At 46.5% G+C, this 18,929-nt stretch overlaps 1 protein-coding gene and 1 long non-coding RNA gene across 6 annotated transcripts in view; one reads left to right on the forward strand and one right to left on the reverse strand.

The window, feature by feature from the left end:
* The window catches only part of LOC103004206 (uncharacterized), a 13,291-nt gene extending 4,857 nt beyond the window's left edge, over window positions 1–8,434 (reverse strand). For all 4 annotated transcript variants that reach the window (XR_009009499.1, XR_003622586.2, XR_009009500.1 and 1 more), the window contains exons 1-3: window positions 7,884–8,434; window positions 1,394–1,490; window positions 234–455 (exon numbers count right to left, since the gene is read on the reverse strand). This is a non-coding gene — a long non-coding RNA (uncharacterized LOC103004206). The remainder of the gene's footprint in view (window positions 1–233; window positions 456–1,393; window positions 1,491–7,883) is intronic.
* Window positions 1–18,929, forward strand: part of LYRM4 (LYR motif containing 4) — a 120,836-nt gene that overhangs the window by 85,096 nt on the left and 16,811 nt on the right. The window lies entirely within an intron of this gene.

Below are 18,929 nucleotides of genomic sequence, written 5' to 3' on the forward strand. Positions count from 1 at the left end.
CTTTGGAAAAGAATATTGTTATTAATGCTGGCTTATGAGCACCTGCCAAAGGTTTTTCTGCCCGTATTTGCTTATGCTTCTTGAAATACTTTGAAATATTGATTAATCTTAAATCTATATAAATACATATGAATGTAAGTATGTACATACATAAATACACATGTGGGCATACATGCAGATGGATGGATAGATAAACAGATAAGAATAAAACCTTTGGGAGGATAAGGACTCACTTTTCTTCCTTTTTTTCCTTCTCTCTGAGTCTGCCCCAGTAATAAGCAGAGTGGGACATGCTTTGTGTTGTTGCTGACTTGGAGTTTAGAGATGCTGCTCTTTTCAAAGACCCGCGGCCTCTTTCCATCGAATCAGGAGTCATGGCGGCAGCAGGGCCTCTCACTGCTGTCTTTCCCGTGGGCTTGATTTAGTCCAGCCGGTACCCTCCTCCGGCTCAGGCGCTGTTAAGATGGAGAGATGCATTCAGTTGTAAACGAGCAAACCAAATCTGTCTTCTAAAGAAAAGTAGGAACAGCCTCCTGTGGCATTTCTTTAAATGGATTAATATGTTGATCTTAGAGAAAACGGACCCTCCCTCATGTTTTCATTATTGAGCCAGGTGGAATGAGAAGCGGTACTCACTGCTAAGTGCCACCTCTGGGGATTTTGCTGTGTTGTTTCTGTTTTCCAGCACCCCGCAGGATTCCTTCTTCAGCTAAAGCAGACTGTTGTAAATGTACAGTCTCAGCATTCTCTTTGAAACACCAGACACTACTTAGTTGCCTCATACCAAGAACTCTTTACAGTGTTAACTGGCCGTGAACATCTAACCGTGCGAGAAACAGTTGCCGTGTGTCTACCTTAACAAGTGTAGGAAACGGCAGCCTGAGTCTGGTAATAAAGTACCGGTTATCAGAGTACTGCATCTTAGTCCTTAGCAGGCAGCTAAGTCCTTATTCACATAAATGTTTGCTTTTAAGTGAAATTATCAGTCATAGAATAAAATGTAGGCATTAAGTGGAAACTTTTGCCATACTAGTTTATTCTTGATTTCATGAGAAAATACTTTTCCATATTGTAGGCTTTCATTCAATATCGATTTATAAATGAGCAAATATCCATATGATTTTAAGGGGTAGAAGAACGCTTTCTCTATTTTGTAAGGGTCACAAACCTCTGAACCTGCCGTTCTGTGCCATTTATCTGAGTTTAAGGGGAAAGTTCTAGAAGGTGGACTTAGCATTGTTTTACACTGATTCATCCGGCAAAATTCAAAACGCTGGAAGGGTGCTTTTTTCTTTCTTTCTTTCTCTCGAAAAGATGGAATCAGTCTGGATGGGAGGATAGGGGAAAGTCTTGTAATAGTACTGTGATGTTTGCTGTGATTGGAGACCCTTACAGGTTTGCAGGCTGCTTCAGGGAAGTCAGGGCCACCTCCGGCGGTCACGATTTCTCTCCCCGAGGGGACCCGAACGTCTCCTTGTGTTGAGCCCTTTCTGTTGGCATAAAACAGATAGGAAGAGGTTCGGAGGTTTGGTTGCATGGAACAGATCTGGGATGGGATTTATTCTGAGGACACCTAGGGAAACAAGGCCTCTCGGCCACGAGCCCCCGCAGGTCACCCGTCCTGCCTCACCGAGACTGGAAGCCCTGCAAGGATATGGCAGCAGCTCCCACTGGTCCCCTTTCCTGTCTCCTTGCTGTCTCCCTGCTTATACTTTCTGCTACCGGTGGGCTGACTCTCTGTTTCAAACAATTGCTTGGGTCCTTTCAGATTGGACGCCCCACCCTTACAGGCAGAGTGCCTGCCCCTGGCCCCTTACAGGCCTGGCCCTTAGCAGGCGCCTGGGCTCCCAACACGTCCCCCAGGTGCTCCGCTGCCGCCGGGGCCTCTTGGGCCACTGCAGAGACGGGCTGGCGGCCTCGGCTTGTGGACGGCTGCCTTGCATCTTGAGATGAGGCTGCGCCTCTAGGACGGCCTGCCTCTACAGAGCTGGTGGCAATGTGCCTTGTTATCTGGGGTTTGATAAGGGGTTATTCATCGTTTACCTTTGCCTCCTGTTTTGGCAAACACTGTACAAGAAAGATGATACAGTCCTATAGAAGAATTTGATATTGAGTGACCATGTTATAAATCTATATGGGCGCCTCTAGAGGATGTCCAGTCTGCCCAGCCTGCTTCCAAAGACATCTCAAGACTTTCCTCTCTGCCCTTTCCTCTTAGCCATAGAAATCAGCTGGTAGTTGTTTCTCGGGGAGCATGTGAGATGCCTGGAATACACACAACCTGAGAGCTGCACCAAACCAAAGACCTTTGCTTAATGTTTTACTTCTTTTTTAAGTGCTCCCCATGCATTATCATTTTAACCTTCAGAGTGGCTGGGAGAGGCTGTATTCACCTTCTGCTGCTGAGAAAACAGACCTAACACTGCACGACAAGGTAATGGCAGAACCAGTATTAGAATCCCCATTTTCTGGTAGGTTCCAAGACATCCTGATACAAATGTGTCTGATCACTAAATATGTGTGTGTGTGGTTCCCCCAACACAGACACACACGCGCACACACACATGCATACACACCTATGTAGACTCAGTTATTGGAAAATGATAGAATTTACCAGCATCAGTCATTTCTTCTGTGTGTGGTTATGGTAGCTGAGAAGTTAATTGTTAGCCTAGTGAAGACGGAGTCTGAAAACCTGTCCTGTGTTTCTCTAGTATTGTTGAGCCATTCGTCTAGCAATAGGCAGTGCAGGGGGCTCCGTGATTTTGAACAGGAAAGGGTTTCTGTATCCTTCTTCTTCCTCCCAACCATCCATTCAGCCAACCATCCTCTTAGAGTGACATCGTTTGTAAAAATTCCCAGACCCGGGGTGAAGGGACTTGAATTGTGATGCCCCTCCACTGACACTCAGTATGTAGTTTGGGTTTAGTTACTGTGAATTTGTGAATCAGATTTTTAAATCTGTAGAATGAGGTACCGGAGTTTTGTTTCCCGATGTTTCATGTACATGCTGCACGACCTTAGGTCCTCCACTCCACTCTCTCTACTACATCACCCCCTTTGTAAACTCCTTTCCCATCCAGGCCAGGACTTGGGGACTGGGAGGGGGGTGTCAGAGTATATTAAAACTCTTCCTTACATAGACCCAGTTTGCACGTGTTATAGGAAATTCCCTCTGCCATCTAATTCCGCTCAGTTGCATTTTTTTATGTTAATAGGCTAATATTTTATGATCTTAGAAGATTGAATGTATGGAGTGAGATCAATATTTCTGATAATTACTTGATGGGGGTGGGGAAGTTCAGCAGAAAGCCATTTAAAACTTCCAGACTGATAATGATTAAAATTAGTGGCTCAAAGACTTAGAGTATCTAATTTACAGGATTTTTTTCAGAGGTTATTCTATGACTTATGCAAAAATTGTAGCCCAGAATTTATGATAACATATATCAGGTAATTTTCTGTGCTGAATTTAAGGGAGAGCCAGTAATTTAGAATCAGAGGATTCTGTGTGTTCCTGTATAGGGTGTTCTCAGGCTTAATTGCTGCAATTAAGTATTTTTATCTGGGATGTTTTACTTCTAAGGGGCAAGCTCTCTGTTTTCTCTTTTGGAATTATCAGGATCTTCCTTTTGTATCTTTCTGTATTTCTTTTTACCAAAGAAGACACAGTGGGATGTACTTTGTTTAGATTAGAAGGATGAAAGATTATTAAAAGCCAGCTCTGGTCCCTTGTTTAGTCTGTCATGCCAGGCACTGAGACACTTACCACAGATGTGTTGTCAGATTACAAGTTGTTTATTTCCTATGGATGTTTCCCCGAGTGGCATAAGTTATATGGGTGGTAACATTCTCCTAAGAAATACTTTTGGCGTCACATACCTCCCAGCCCTGTCCCGTTGATCAGGGAACAGCATGGTGGGTGATGGAGCTCGGAGCTGAGTGTGTGCCTGTTGACTTGTGTGCCAACCTCAGGCAAGTCACCTGCCTTCTCTGGCTATGGTGGCCTCATCTATAAAGTGAAGTTGAGTTGGTGGTTTATTTCTAAGGTCCTTTCCAATTCTCATACTCAGTGATTCCAGTGATTCATGTTAGCAAGAATATTATCCTCATACTTTCATTCATTCATTCAGCACGTGTGCATCACCCTCTGTGCCCAGGGGGCTGTGCTAGCTGCTGTGGCAACTCCAGCAGTGAGTCACCCAAAGGCCCTGCCCCCCTGGGCCCCCGTCCAGCCAGGGAGGGGAAACAGCCACACAAGTGAAAGGAAGTGAAAGTGAAAAATAGCAGTTGAGAAGGACAAGGGAAAGTAAACTTACATTTAGTTAGCCTCTCTGTGTGCCTTAGGGACTCCACTTTGTACGTTATATACATTTTATTTTAATTATCATGATAATCCTGTGAGCTAGGTGTTACTATCCCGTTTTATAAATAAGGGATCAAAGGCCGTGCAGCTAGAATATTGTGCCAGGATTTAGAAGCAATGTTTTGTGTTTTCGAAGCCCGTGCTTTTCCTATGAAATCATATTGCCTCCTGATAAAATGCTAGGAGAACTGATAACAGGAGATCATGTATGCTACTGGGGGCAAGATAAGCACTTTCTGGTAGAGGAGTCATTGGCTCAAGGACTTAAAATGGGTGGAATTGGCACGTGTGACCTGGGGAGGATGTTTCCAGCAAGGAGCCAGGCTAGAAAGGTGGGTGGGCCAGGCTGAGAGTTATTGAAAGGCATTTTGGAGCCGCTCCAGATTTGGGTAGGAGGTTAAGTGAGTAGAGGTCACCTCGAGCCGTGTCTGTGGGGCACCCCTGTGGACGGGGATGAGAGGGGAGCCCTCTGGTCTGGCTGGGGAGCAAGAATGCAGGAAGGAGCTGATAGGGGCTCAGATGTAAGGTCACAGTGGCGGGGGGGGTGGGTATGCAGAGATGGCTGGGGCTGCTCACAGGGGTCTTGTCACTGGGAAGCCAAACCAAGATCAGCAGCAGGCCTGAGAGACACAACGAGGACACGGATTTTGGTGAACCTGAGATGCACGTGATTCCTTCAGCTGTAGTCCCGGGACTCGGGAAGCCGTCAGAGCCTGAGCTCGAAGGAGGAGGGGATCCCGGAGGTGTGGGAGTCAAGGTGGACCAGTGAGGGTCTGGTACTCTCCAGGTTACAGAGCACGCGTGCATTTGGTGTCTCCCACACTGTTGGCGCTGGCCAAAGGAGAGGCCGCAGAGCAGGGATCCCTCTGCTTCTGGCTGTTACTAAGTGCCTGCTGCGGCCAGGCACTGCGCTCGCGTCTCACATCCCTCTGCGCTCACAGGCCTGTGAGGCGGGCAGCGTCGTTATCTCCACCTCACCCAGGAGCCAGCTGAGACAAGGTGACGCGACAGCCGACTAGGAAATGGCAAAGCTGGTCCCCAGACTTGGTTAAACAGAGAGGAGAAAAAAGTGCTGTCATCAGGGAAAATCAGGCTCTAAGAAAGAATTGCAAGGAGGGCAGATGAGGTTGATTTCTCTGTATCGTTTGCCATTAGCGCCTTGGAGAGTAACGTGGAGAATGGAGTGGTGGCTCGTCCACCTCCACTGACATCACCCGCAAAGCGTGCGTGCTTGGATTCTTTTGCCGACAGCTCACGTTGGGACAGACAGGCCACAGCACAGAGCTGCCTCTCAGTGCCCTGTCCTACTCCGCCTGAGAGAAGAGTGTCTGAAAGTCAGCAAGGGCTCAGGGAGGCTTCTGTGCATGAAGGTTGGATGGCTTTTTTATACTTATCCTAGAGTTGTTGACATTATTTTTAAGTGATGTTTTACTTGTAGGAAATCACTTACTGGAGTGACCAACTTAGTACTGTGATGAGCTAGTAAGATGGCATATCCTTGAAATGGCTCATACACCATGTGTGTGTGTGTGTGTGTGTGTATGTGTGTGTGTACGTACGTACGTACATATGTACATGCACATGTATGATTTATCTGATATTTACATTTACAAATATTCATATTTAACTTTAGGGGAACATTGGCTCCAAATTTTCGATTATCTCGTAGTTTCACTATTCCACTCATGGCTCAGGGGGGAGCTTATCTGAAGCTCTGACCACTCACCCAGACGTATTTTAAGATACAAGAAGCCCTTTGATATCCTGATCACAGCAATGGAAGACTTTGGGGCTATTTTGTTTCCCGTAAGACATGCCAAGATTTTTAGATTACTTTTCCCACCGACTTTAGTGCATCTTCTTCTAATCCTAGAAGATTCAGTAGCCAAAGAGATTAGGTGAATCGGGCAGCTGAGGGTTACTGTGCCGTTTCTGGTTCTTTCCTCCCTGCCCCCACCAAGAACACTTGGAGAATGTCCGGAAAAGCCATAAGGATCCACCAGTGGTTTGAGCTGTGACTTTGAAAGCCAACATCTAGGAGAGCTGTTGTGACAGGCTGTGTGACCTCGGTTAAGCATCTCATGTTTCCCTCACCTCCATTTCAGTGTCTGAAATGATGAACCACACAGCATCCCTGCTACCTGTGTCCTCACAACCCCTGAGAACTAATGAGCTGGTGGCCGTAAGATGCTCTTTATAAGAGTCTTGGGCTGCAGGGCCTCTCGTAGGAAAGCTCACAGTCGAGGGCTTTTTTGTGAGCATGGTTTCCTTTAGGTCCTCATTTTGTTATCCTCGTTTTATATATGCTTATAATATTGCTTAATATCACCCCATGAGTTCCTGTTTCTCTTATATTTTTGAAAACCTGAAAACATCACGCATATTAATCAAGTTTCACTGAGTTGTTGCTGAGCACTAGGGACTGCACATCCAACAGAAAGCTAAGTTGGCTAAATATTGCTCCCCTGATCGTTTATCTGAACTATGGTGTCATCCTGCCAGCTTAAAAAGTGTAATAATTAATACAAAATTTCAAGTGTAAAGTACAGTTTTGTTGTACCAAGCAAGCATCATGTCAAAAACTAAAATTTTGTTAAAGGAGCTGTTCTAGATGATTAAAAAAATGAAACTTAAGCTCTGAAAAAAATCCAAAACTCACACTTTACAGTTGGAAGTACATTATAAAGGTACTTTGTGAATGTACTCTACACGGTTCGGGTCCTTCCCGGACACTGTTCAGTGGGGCCTTGCAGGGAAGGATGCTTCGGGCTTACGGGCTGGCGGCAGGCGGGTGCCCAGCAGCTTGCTGTCTCACCGGGAAGCAGGTGTGAACATGGGTGAGGAGCACCGCGTGCGCGGAGAGCGTATGAGAGAATGTAAGCAGTCAAGGGGCAGCATGGCGTGTGTGCCGCCGAGGGGCTGCAGCAATGAAAAGCTTAAGCGTATGTGGAGTGCTGCTGGTGGAGGCGTCGTGTGCAGGCCGCGAGCTCGGTGGAGGGTGGAGGGTGCGGTGGAGGGTGGAGGGTGCGGTGGAGGGCGGAGGGTGCGGGAGAGGCGGCAGGGCCGGGAAGGGACGGAGGAGCCTGGCGGTCACGGAGGGAGCCACCGTGCTGCTCGGGGGCCCGGGGGAGAAGTCCGGGCTGGCGATGCGGGGTGGGCGGTCAGGAGGACCACATACAGCACCGGTGACGAGGGCCCGGGTGCAGATGGAGCTCGCGTCTGCTACAGGCACCCTGCGGGCCTTCCCGACGTCGATGCCGGTTCACAGCGGGCGCGGGGAATGAGGGGTGGCGCGTTACTCCTGTCTGCTCCGGGGCAGCCACGTCCCGTGTGCGACGAGGGCCACGCGGCTTTGCCTCAGCCGCGCCCTCACCGTCGCAGCCCGGGGGCCGCGGGCAGCCTGACTCTGCGCCCTGGTGCAGCACACCGAAGCCGGGGGGACCTGAGCGCGTTTCCTGGTCCCTGCGAGCCTCGTCTTCCTCTGCTGCAAAGAGAGGAGAACGCCGTCTCCGCTTACCCTCGGAGGGTGTCCTCTCCGTTGTTCCGGGACAGAGGCAGAGGGGAGGCGGCCTGGGGAGCGGCGGCAAGGGCTTGCCTGGCACGGCGGCTGGCATGCCGGGCGGCGAGCAAGGCCGCAGGACGGCCCAGCCCCGCGCCTGACACGGCAGGTGGTGCCGCCCGCCGGGCTCGGCCCGTCTCTCGGCTCCGCCCTCTGCCCGCCGCACGGGCTCCACGAGGGGCGCTTCCGGCCCGGGCCGCCCCGCCGCGCCCGGCCACCCCTCGGCCGTGCCGGCGGCTCCGCGGCTCGCGCCCTCCTCCCGCGGCGCGTCCGGCAACGCCCCGCACGGCGCCTCGGCCCCGGAGGCCTCGGAGGCAGCGGGCAGCCTGGGTCCGGAAACCACGAGAGCAGGGAGGGCAGCCGCTCAGCCCGGCCCGGCAGCCGTCGGAGGTGCGGGGTCTCTGGGAAAGCGGGAGGAAAACCCCATCACTTAATACCCTGTGGGAGGATTTCTCCTTTCTTACGTTCTCGACACACTCCTTACGAATAAGCCGCTCCTCCCGGCCTGAGCCGAGGCTGCCCCCGCGCCCCGCCCAGCAGGCAGCGAAGGATGGAGGAGATGCAGGCACCCGGTGGGAGCACAGGACGCCCTGGACGGGTTGCCCCCAGGAAGGCTGACAGAAGTCGGCCGTCCCGGTGGGGCGGTCACCCCAGACCTCTCTCACCGCCCCTCGCCGCCGCAAGCATTTCTTTTTCTGGGGTATGAAACGGCTTTTCTGGGAGGAAAGCAATTTGATGTCAGGGGCTCTTTGGAGCCTTGGGAATTAGGACTCAGGGCCTTGGGAACTGGAGCTCAGCTGCTGGTGGAAACTACACTGTGAATGTTTTATTCAGTAATGCATGTATAACATTGAGCAGAATCCAAACACATAAATCACTTATACAATAGCCGCTAAAAGCTCCCTTCCCGCACTTCAGAACGGCTGCCAGAATAGCTCACAAAGTCCTCTGTTGCCATCTGCTGGTGGAACGTCTTATTACGCTGTTAAACCTTGCTCTGTTTTTAGTTCTCCTGAGCCTCTTCATATCCTCTTGCCCTCGAGTTTCCCGAGGGTGACATCTGCCTCCACAAAACCAAAATGCCTTGTGTGTCTGAGGACTGCAGAAGAGAACAGCGGCACCTTTAGAATCCTGTCGGGACAGAGAGAACAGGGCAGACAGATGATGAAGCCAGTTTCTTCACTTGGCTTTTAGCCGGGTCTCTGCATATCCAGGAGGCCAGAGGCCAGCCTGCATCTCCGGGCCGAGGACTCAGAGCTCAGTCGTCCTCAGAATAACAGGATCCTGTTGTCATGGCTGTCTGCCTCTCACTGTCTGTCACAGCCCCCAACATATTGCATCAGAGAAATAGGAATTACTAGTATCACCAGTGAAACCTGCCCGTAAGTCAGCAAGAGCTCACATGATTCCCGGTGGAGAAACCTTACCCCAGAGGAGACAGTTCATCACCTGCATGAGACATAGCTGAAAATTACTGGGTAACTTTTTGACATCAGTTCAAAACAGCTGTTGTATTCTGCATGACCGAGGTGCACCAACCCAAGCACCAGACTGAAGATCTTCAGAACAGCCCTGGGTCTTGAAGCACTAACAGATGTCACCTACCCTTCTCAGGTGAGCCCTCAGCATCATCCGTGAGCCGTTCGGGACCTGCAGTGGCATGACTGAGGTCGCACCTGCTCTGAGACGATGCATATGGCATCTCAGCTCCTTGAAGTTTCACAAAGGGCTGGATGGAGAATATCCAGAGTGCAGCCACTTGGTGATTCGGGGTAGGGCAAGGACACAGGCGTGCCAGCGGACCTTGGGACACCACAGCATGATGCAGGCAAGCTCAGTACGACTGCAGGTGACAGTGCTCTTTTTAGGCAGAGGTGTTCCCAAAAACTGAAATTAAGAGGCAGAGTCTCTGAAGCATACTGGGCTCTTCACAGCTGGGCAAGGCTGTAAGCCCCAAAAAGATGCTGTCTACTGACATTATCTCCTTAAAGGAAGGTGAGGTCATGGATGAAGAAATCATGTTTCAAAGTTAGAGGGAAAAACTGAAAAGCAGGTTGTCTTTCACTTTAACATAACCTGCAGAAGGGAGAGTGGGGTGGTAGGTAGAACAGAAGTGAGAATCGTCCTTTTCATAGAAAATATGAAGCTGTGTGAAGCCGGGGTCACAGCACCACCCATATCCCCATCTCCTCCCTTCCCATGAAGGGCCTGTGCCCTAGACAGTGCCATCTTCTTTTCAGTTCCACAAACGTGGCGAACGTTCAGTTACTTTTCATAAAGTATGGATTCTGGGGCTTCCCTGGTGGTGCAGTGGTTAAGAGTCCGCCTGCCAGTGCAGGGGACACGGGTTCAATCCCTGGTCCGGGAAGATCCCACATGCCGTGGAACAGCTAGGCCCGTGCACCACAACTACCGAGCCTGTGCTCTAGAGCCCGTGTGCCACAACTACTGAGCCTGCACTCCAGAGCCCGTGCTCCGCAACAAGAGAAGCCACCGCAATGAGAAGCCCGCGCGCCGCAACGAAGAGTAACCCCCGCTCTCTGCAACTAGAGAAAGCCCACATGCGGCAACGAAGACCCAACGCAGCCAAAAATAAATTAATTAATTAAACAAAAAAAAAGTATAGATTTTTCAGTCATGAAAACTCTAGATTAAAAAACAAAGTTCAAAATAAAACTCTGGTAAGATACACATAACAAAGTTTACCATTTTAACTATTTTTAAGTACACTTGTTAGATTTTTTTAACAGGCTCTTATTGGCTAAGAACCTAAGAAATGACCAGCAAGGAAATGCCAGGCCTCACATGCTTACAGGTGCAAAGCCAGTTGAAGCACCACGTGCCATTCCTAAGCCTAAACCCAGGCTCCAGAAAGGGGCCTCAGCCACAAACCCATGAACACCTGTAACAGCCTGGAACACTTCTGCTCTAAGTAAAATGCTTAGTTTGACTAAACCTGCATGTGGGTCTCCTTCAAGGCTAAAGCCCTGTGAGTTTGGATATACTCATTATGTGCTTATAAATTCCCCTTCTTCCACAAATGTTTAAAATCTTGTCAAAGTTTAGTTAAACTTTATTTTTTTTAAATATATTGCATAGTATTAAACACAATTACATCAAAAGTGTCAAAAACCAGTAAAGAGGTACTGTTTTATAATAAAACCAAACATTTACTTTTACATAATACTCCTCATCCCCTTAACCCCAGCTGTAGTTTCTGTAAATACAGTGTGGCCTATGTTGTGAATTGAGCTTGATATTCTGTTGCCTAACTTTGGAGTGTATTGTTGATCAAAGTTCTAGTTGTGATGCATTAGCCATGTTGATAGAGTCGCGTTGATGAGATGGTTTGAACTTTGACTGTTTCCCCATGGGCCTTGGGCCAGGAGCCTGGACGAGTCACAGCTCTCAACTCACCAGCCCCTGTCATTTAGAACAGGCTACCCGCCCTCTCCAGACCTCTGTCTTCTTGCCCCTACAACAGAGACTTTAATACCTGTTTCCTAGTAGTGTTAACAAGGGTGACATTCAGTTCTGTGTATAAAGTGCCCAGCATAAGCCTGGAACTTAGTAGGTGTTCAATGAACATTAATATTATGCTTCTGTGGGGATTAAATTTATCTACAGCAACCACTTAGAAGTCCTCTGATTTTAAGAAAGACTATTTATTTTTAAGGCTTTAAAAGTATTAACATGTTTGTGGAGAGCAAAACTTCTCTGTCTAAAGGATTAAGCTCATTTTTACCTTTTAACTTTTCTTAAAGATCTCTAGCACTTGCTTCTATTGAAAATCCGAAAGAACTTTTCCTTTCTATTAACCCTAATCCTTCACTTTCTTTTACTTTTTTCTCTTTCTTACCCCCAGTCTTAAGTCCAAAGTCATTTCTGTCACCAAGTTTGTTTTCTGTTGCATCTTTGTGTTTTCTCGGGTTTTGAGCAGGAAATATATTACGGTTCCTTATGTAATGCTCAAAAGTCATAATATATAAGGTTTTTTGTGACATACTCTGGAAATCACTCATAAGGACACTCATTGTCCTTATTGGCTACTTATTCAAAATTCTTTAACTAAGGAAAACTACTTAGTATCATTTTTCTGTATATAAAACTTTGGCAGAAATTTTTTCTTTTGTCATCATGAAACTTAATTTGATAATAGTCTCTCAGAGCCCCTTCTCTACCATTAGTCTTTTCTGGAACCCTTTTTCAACTCCTGGAAGACAGCACAATCGTTTTTCTCTTTGTGAGTTGTAGAGCCCTACAATGCCCAATACATTTTGACCAAAGGCAGAAGTGAGTTGGCAGCACATCAACTATGTAATACGTTTGGGAGAGGTCAGATACTGGAGAGAAAGCGTGACTTTTTCTGCAGCTCATGTGAGCTCAGAGCCTCTTGTGTAGGTTGATGCTGGAAGGAGAAGCAGACCAGAAATGGGGATTTGCAGAACTGCAAGAGGCATGCGCTATATCCCCCTCAAACTATACTCTGATGAAGATAATTTCATTGGTGGTTCCCAGGCAACTTGCAAGGAAGAGCCTATCAACTCTGCCTCTGCTTTGTGACTGGAGCCATCTAGAAAAAAGCAGGAATTCTGTCTTTTTGGAGAGTGGGTCAACAAAAAAGTAAGTAGTTTTAATTAGAGTAATAGGACATTAAGTGCAGAATATTAAAATGTCCATCATCCAGGGAAAGTGATTTTAAATACAGGTGGACATACAGAGGAATATCGCCAGCCAGGTAGCAAAGTCAATATTTAAAGGACACTGGAGTTCTTATAAGAAGGAACTCAAAGAAGATGCTCGGTATCAACGCAGTGAGATTACAAACTTCAACAGCTTTTTAAGGCTCTCTCTGAGTGGAGCCAACCCCAGGAGTTTGGTTTCTGCTGGTCTGGTACCCTCCTGACAGATTCTGGAAGCAACAGTTCTATACTGACTTAAAAAGAAGAAGCTGTACAATCCAAGAATTCCACCCCTAGGTACAGACCCAAGAGAAATGAAGACATATGTCCACACAAAAAGGTGTACAAGAATGTTCACAGCAGCCCTGTTCACGCCAGCCAAAAAGTGGAAACAACCCAGTGGCCATTAAGTGATGAATGGATAAACCAAACATGGTCCATCCATATGATGGAAGATTATTCAGCCCTAATAAGGAATGAAGTACTGATACCTGCTCCAATGTAGATGACCCTTAAAAACACTATATTAAGGAAAAGGAGCCAGACACAAAAGGATGTATTTTGTATGGTTCCATTTTTATGAAATGACCAGAGTAGGCAAAGCCACGGAGACAGAAAGTAGATGAGAGTTGCCATAGGCTGGGAAGGATGGGCAGTTCGGGGTGGGTAACCATTCATAGGTACAGCGCTTCCTTTGGGGGTGATGAAAATTGATTGTGATGATAGGCACACAAGTATGAAACCATTGAATTTGTACACTTTAAATGGATAGGTTTTACGGTATGTAAACTATGTCTCCATAAGGCCGTTAAGAAGAAGAGGCCCCAGGAAGAGAGCAGAGTTCTTTCTATGTGCAGCTCTGCTCAGTAAGAAATGAAGAAAGTCTCACAGTCTTCCTGCGCTGTCAACTCCTAGGGCAGCTCAGCGCGCCATGAGAAGAGGCTGTGATCAGAACCTGTGGGCCTCGCCTCGGTGCAGGTGCCCTTCCCTAGCCACCACCCGGGGCTATGGAGACGGAAGTGCTCTAGTTAAGAGAAGCCGTTCATGGAATGCTGTGTGCCAAGCACTGTACTAACACATCATCAACACTATCTAAGTTATATAAGATTGGTATTATCCCATGCTATAGGTGAGGAAACAGGATTCAAGTTTAAGTAGCATACCCAAGGTTTCAGAGCTGATGAATGGCAGAGTGAGGTTGTAAACCAGGTTTGTCTGAGGACAAAGCCCAGGATCTGAACTGTAGATTATGCTGCCTGCCCACTTTTCCACTCCCAGCCCAGCCCATTCTAAAAGGCAGAGGAAACTGGACAGGTTATTATTTAGAATCTTGACTTGGTTTAAAAAGTATTGAATAGAATTGCTGTATGATCCACTTCTGGGTGTATGCCCAAAAGAATTGAAAGCAGGAACTCAAACAGATATTTGTATACAGTGTTCATTGCATTATTCACAATAGCCAAATGGTAGAAGCAACTCAAGTGTCCATTGACAGATGACTGGATACACAAAATGCAGTATATACATGCAATGGAATATTATTCACCCTTGAAAAGGAAGGAAATTCTGACACAGGTCACAACATGGATGACCCTTGAAGACATTATGCTCAGTAAAGTGAGCCAGTCACAAAGGGGCAAATACAGTATGACTCCACGTATATGAACAGGTCCCTAGAATGTCAGATTCATAGAGACAGAAAGTAGAATGGTGGTTACCCGGGACTGGGGGAGGGGGAAGTTAGTGTTAATGGAGACAGAGTTTCAGTCTGGGAGGATGAAAACATTAAGGTGGATGGTGGTGATGGCTGCACAACAATGTGAATGTACTTAATGCCACAGAACTGTACGCTTTAAAATGGCTAAAATGACAAATTTTAAGTTGTGTGTATTTTACCACCATAAAAAACCATATTGGGTTTGTTTCAAATTCTAGAGCCGGGAAGGCTTGTTGAATGGATGCAGCAGGAAAACTTCAAAGAAAACCGTTGTGTTTGAAGGAGACAAGGCCCTCGGCATCCCGCGTGAACCCCGCCTAGGGAGCTAATTCCATTACCATGAAAGCACATCTGGTGGGAATGTGCACTCTGGTCCAAGTCCCAGGGAGGGCAGTTAGCCAGCAGAGGAGGGGAGTGAGCAGAGATGAGGTTTCTGAAACAAATAGACGTTTGCTTACATCTTCTGTCAATGTTAGTTTGCAATGGCTGGACTTCTTGTTTGTTTTGTAACTTTTTTCCCTTCTAGCCTTATTGAGGTATGATTTGAAATAAAAAGTGTGTCTATTTAAGTGTATGACATGACGTTTTGATACACATACACACTGTGAAATGCTTATCACAGTTGAGCTGATTAAAGCATCTATCCCCTTACAGTCACCTTTTGTATGTGTGTTGAGAATACTTGAGATTTACTTTCTTAGCACATTTCACATATACAGTACATGGGTATGAACTGTAGTCACCATTAGATGGGGACCCCTGGGTCTCCAGAACTTTCTTATCTGATAAGTCAAAGTTTGTACCCTTTGAGGAATATCCACCTCCCCTCCTCCATCTGGTAAACAGCATTCACTCTAGTACTCTTCATTACTGTGAGTTTGACATTTTTTCTTTTTATTTCTACATATACGTGAGATCATGCAGTATTTGTCTTTTGTGTCTGTCTCATTTCACTTAGCCCGATGTCCTACAGGTTCATGCATGTTTTCACAAGTGGAGGGATTTTCTTCTTTATATGGGTGAATAATATTCGTGTGTGTGTGTCTGTGTTTGCGTGCACACGCGTGCATGTATATATACATAACGTTTTCTTTATCCATTCGTCTGTTGACAGACGCGTAAGTTGTTTCTGTATCTTGGCTATCAAGAGTAATGCTGCATTGAACATGGGGATGCAGAGATCTCTTCAAGATACTGGTTTCATTTCCTTTGGGTATATATACCCAGAAATGGGAATGCTAGATCATATGATAGTTCTGTTTTTAATTTCTTGGAACCTCCGTACTGATTTTCATGATACCTATACCAGTTTATTGCTTAACTTTTTATTATGGAAAAATATGAAAAAATAGAAAAGGAGAGAGAACAGTATAATGAGCCTCATCTTCCTTTCGTGATTACATACTCACGGCCAATGGCATTCTATCTATATGCCCACCCATGCCCGCCCACATTATCTGAGAAAATTTATATTTTTATGAAACTATTTTAGTACCTATTTGAAAAGATAGATTCTTTTTTTAAAACATAATTACAATACCATTTTTATAATGAACAAATTAACAATAATTTCTCAATATCATCAAATATACAGTGTTTAAATTTTCAAATTATCTCACATATATAATTTTTTTAACTTTGTGTGTCTGTGTGTTTGGCTTGGAATCCAAATAAGATTCTGGATGATATGTCTCTTAAATTTCTTTTAATCTGTGGTTTGGCCCATATCTTTTTTTCCCACCTCACTCTTGTTTTTCCTTGTAATCCATTTGCTGAAGGACTAAGTACTTATGTCCGAATTTTGCTGGTTGCATCTTTATTTTGTCACTTATCTTGTATAAAAATTGAGAGTTGGATCTTGACTGGGTACTTAGGCTTGGCTGGGTGTTAGACTCACCTGGGGAGGTTTACAAAATTCTGACGTGTGGAAACAGTTCGGCAGTTTCTAAATAAGTTAAACATAAAATTACCTCATCCCCCAGCAATTCCACTCCAAAAACTTGGACGCAAATGTTCATAGCAGCACTATTCACAATAACCAAAGGTGCAAACAGCCCAAATGTCCTTCAGCTGAAGAATGGATAGACAAAATATGATATATCCATGCAATGGAATTCAGCCTTAAAATCAGTGAAGTACGGATCATGCTGTAACCTAGCTAAGCCTTGAAAACATTGTACCAAGTGAGAGAAGCCTGCCACAAAGCCACATGCTGTATGGTCCCATTTCTAGGAAATAATCCAAGACAGGGAAACCCAGAGAGACGTGGAGCAGATCCGTGCTTGCCAGGCGCTGGGGGAGGGAGAATGGGGGTGGCTTGCTGATGGCCCGGCGTCTCCTCTCCGGGTGATGACAAGGTCCTGGGACGAGGTGGTGCTGATGCTTGTTGCAGCATGTGACTGTCACTAATGCCACTGGACTGGATGCTCTAAAGTGGTTTAAGTGGAAAGTTTGTGTTGTGTCTTTCACCACAACTGTGTGCAGAGTGTGACCCGAAGGCCACACCCCAGACCAAGTAAACCATAGTCTCTGAGGTGTGACCGAGCATCAGCATGTTCTGAAGCTGCCCCCGGGATGCCAGCCGGAGGGCAGCCAGGATTCAGAAGCCTCCTCAGAGGCTGGGTTTCAGGCCTCCTTCCTGGGTGGCGGCGGTGCTGAGAGCTGTTTGCCTTTGGGCTGGTCTGTTCTCTGTTCTGGGGAAGAGCTGTGTCTCCTCAGCTCCTGTCACACAGCAGAGTCACACCAGTGTTATCTCTTATTTCAGAGAATAAAACTGTGGAATACCTGAGAACAAAAAGGCCATTTCGCCCTGACCTGATTGTCGTCTTAACGGGAGGGAAGAGGGCCTCTGTCCCCACCTGCCGGCCCTCCAGGGCTGTGGAGCCAGCACAGCCTGGGGACAGGTGCCTGTGGGTCCTCCACACGTGCACAGCCCCGCCAGGAAACCTGGGGCAGGAGGCCCAGGAGCAGGGCCCGCTGACCCCTCGGGGAGGGGAGGGGCTGCCTCCCTGCCCTTGTCGGGAAGGAAAAAGCTGTTTCCTTCGCCAGACTCCGCTCCCCACGCTGGGGTGGCAGTGGCCTTGGCACAGGTGCAGGTGGGCTCTGTGTGGGCAGGAAGCTCCGGTCCCCCTGCTCAGCCAGCTTCCTTTTCTGGCAAAATCTCAACAGCCTCAAAAACACTGGCTGGTGGCTTGTTGCTCCCCATGGAACTTCACAAAGTGAGGCTCTCCATGGGACCCGGGGCAGATGGCCTGTAGTTTTCCCTGCTCAGCTTTGATCAGTTAACACCCTGAACGTCCTTTTCTGGAAACGACTGTGGCCGAGGTGAGCTCCTGCAGCAGATCCCCAGGTTAAACTCTCTCCATCTGTCTGAGCCTCTTGCAGCCCGGCCTAAGTGACCGGAGGACTCTTCTGTTTGAATAACATGGGGCTTCTACTTAAAATATTCAGTAGAAAGGAGAGAAACACTTTTTCAGAGGAGGTGTGTTATAGTAAAAAGATGATAGATTTTGGTCTCACCCAGATTCCCCTCACCAATGACCTTTCTAGGTTCATCTCCAGCCCAGGAGCTGGCCGTCTCCTCCCTTCCGTTCCCTGACTCTTGATAGGCTTACTTAGCTCTGATAAAGTAGCAAAGTATGGTTATGAATATATAGAGAGAGATATATTTTGAAAAGGTCATAGGTTCTGGAGTCAGAAGACCTGGATTGGATTAATCCAGCTCCATAATTCATGTACCAGTTGTGAAAATGTAGGCAGGTCACTAAATTTCTCTGATTCTTTTTACTCATCCATAAGATGTATGTATCATGTAGTGATAGGGTATTTGTAAAAACTAAGTGAGAAACTAAGTAATGAAGCCGCTCAGCCTGCTACCTGCCCAGTAAATGTGACTTTCCGAAAGATGCATTGCTCAGCAGGTAAAGCAGGTGACCCTCAACCTTAACCCCAGAGAGGCGATGGGATGCAGAAATGCCTTCTCTCCTCACTCTGGGGGGTGTCCCAAAGCCACGAGAGCTGGGTACAGTCATAGAAACTTGCTTGGGGTTAAGCCAGGTCAGAATTTCCGATCTGCTGATGAATCCTGATCTGTCAGCTGGGGACCCAGGGCTGCATGAAGAAAAAGGTATAAGTTCGGGACAGAGTTATGAAGCCAAGGCATGTGATGATTGCCTCTCAATTATGATTTGCATCCTGCTTTTTCTTTTCCACCCAAATTATATTTTCCAGGTCATTAAATATTCTTCTACAATGTCATTTTTTTTTATAACAGTCATTTTTAAAGTGGAAATGTACACGCCAATTAAACCACTTCTGTTGTGCTTTAATAGTACCTCTTATCACAATAACACATTTTCAATTTTCTATTTTTAATACTATGGAAAATTTTAAATTACCCTCAAAAACATCTTAGAACATTACTGCAGGAGTGTTTAAGTTGTCTTTTAAGTTTAATACATACCAAAGAAAATAAATAAAACTGAATTAAAACCTGGAAAACCTGGACTACTAGTTTAGAGTTTAATAAGAATTGGTTATGAGAAGTTGACATTGCAGAATTCTGAAAAAGATATATATTTTTTAAGAGTACAAATACATCTGAGA

Source organism: Balaenoptera acutorostrata, chromosome 10 (genome assembly GCF_949987535.1).
Source record: "Balaenoptera acutorostrata chromosome 10, mBalAcu1.1, whole genome shotgun sequence".
Classification (NCBI taxonomy): Eukaryota; Metazoa; Chordata; class Mammalia; order Artiodactyla; family Balaenopteridae; genus Balaenoptera; species Balaenoptera acutorostrata.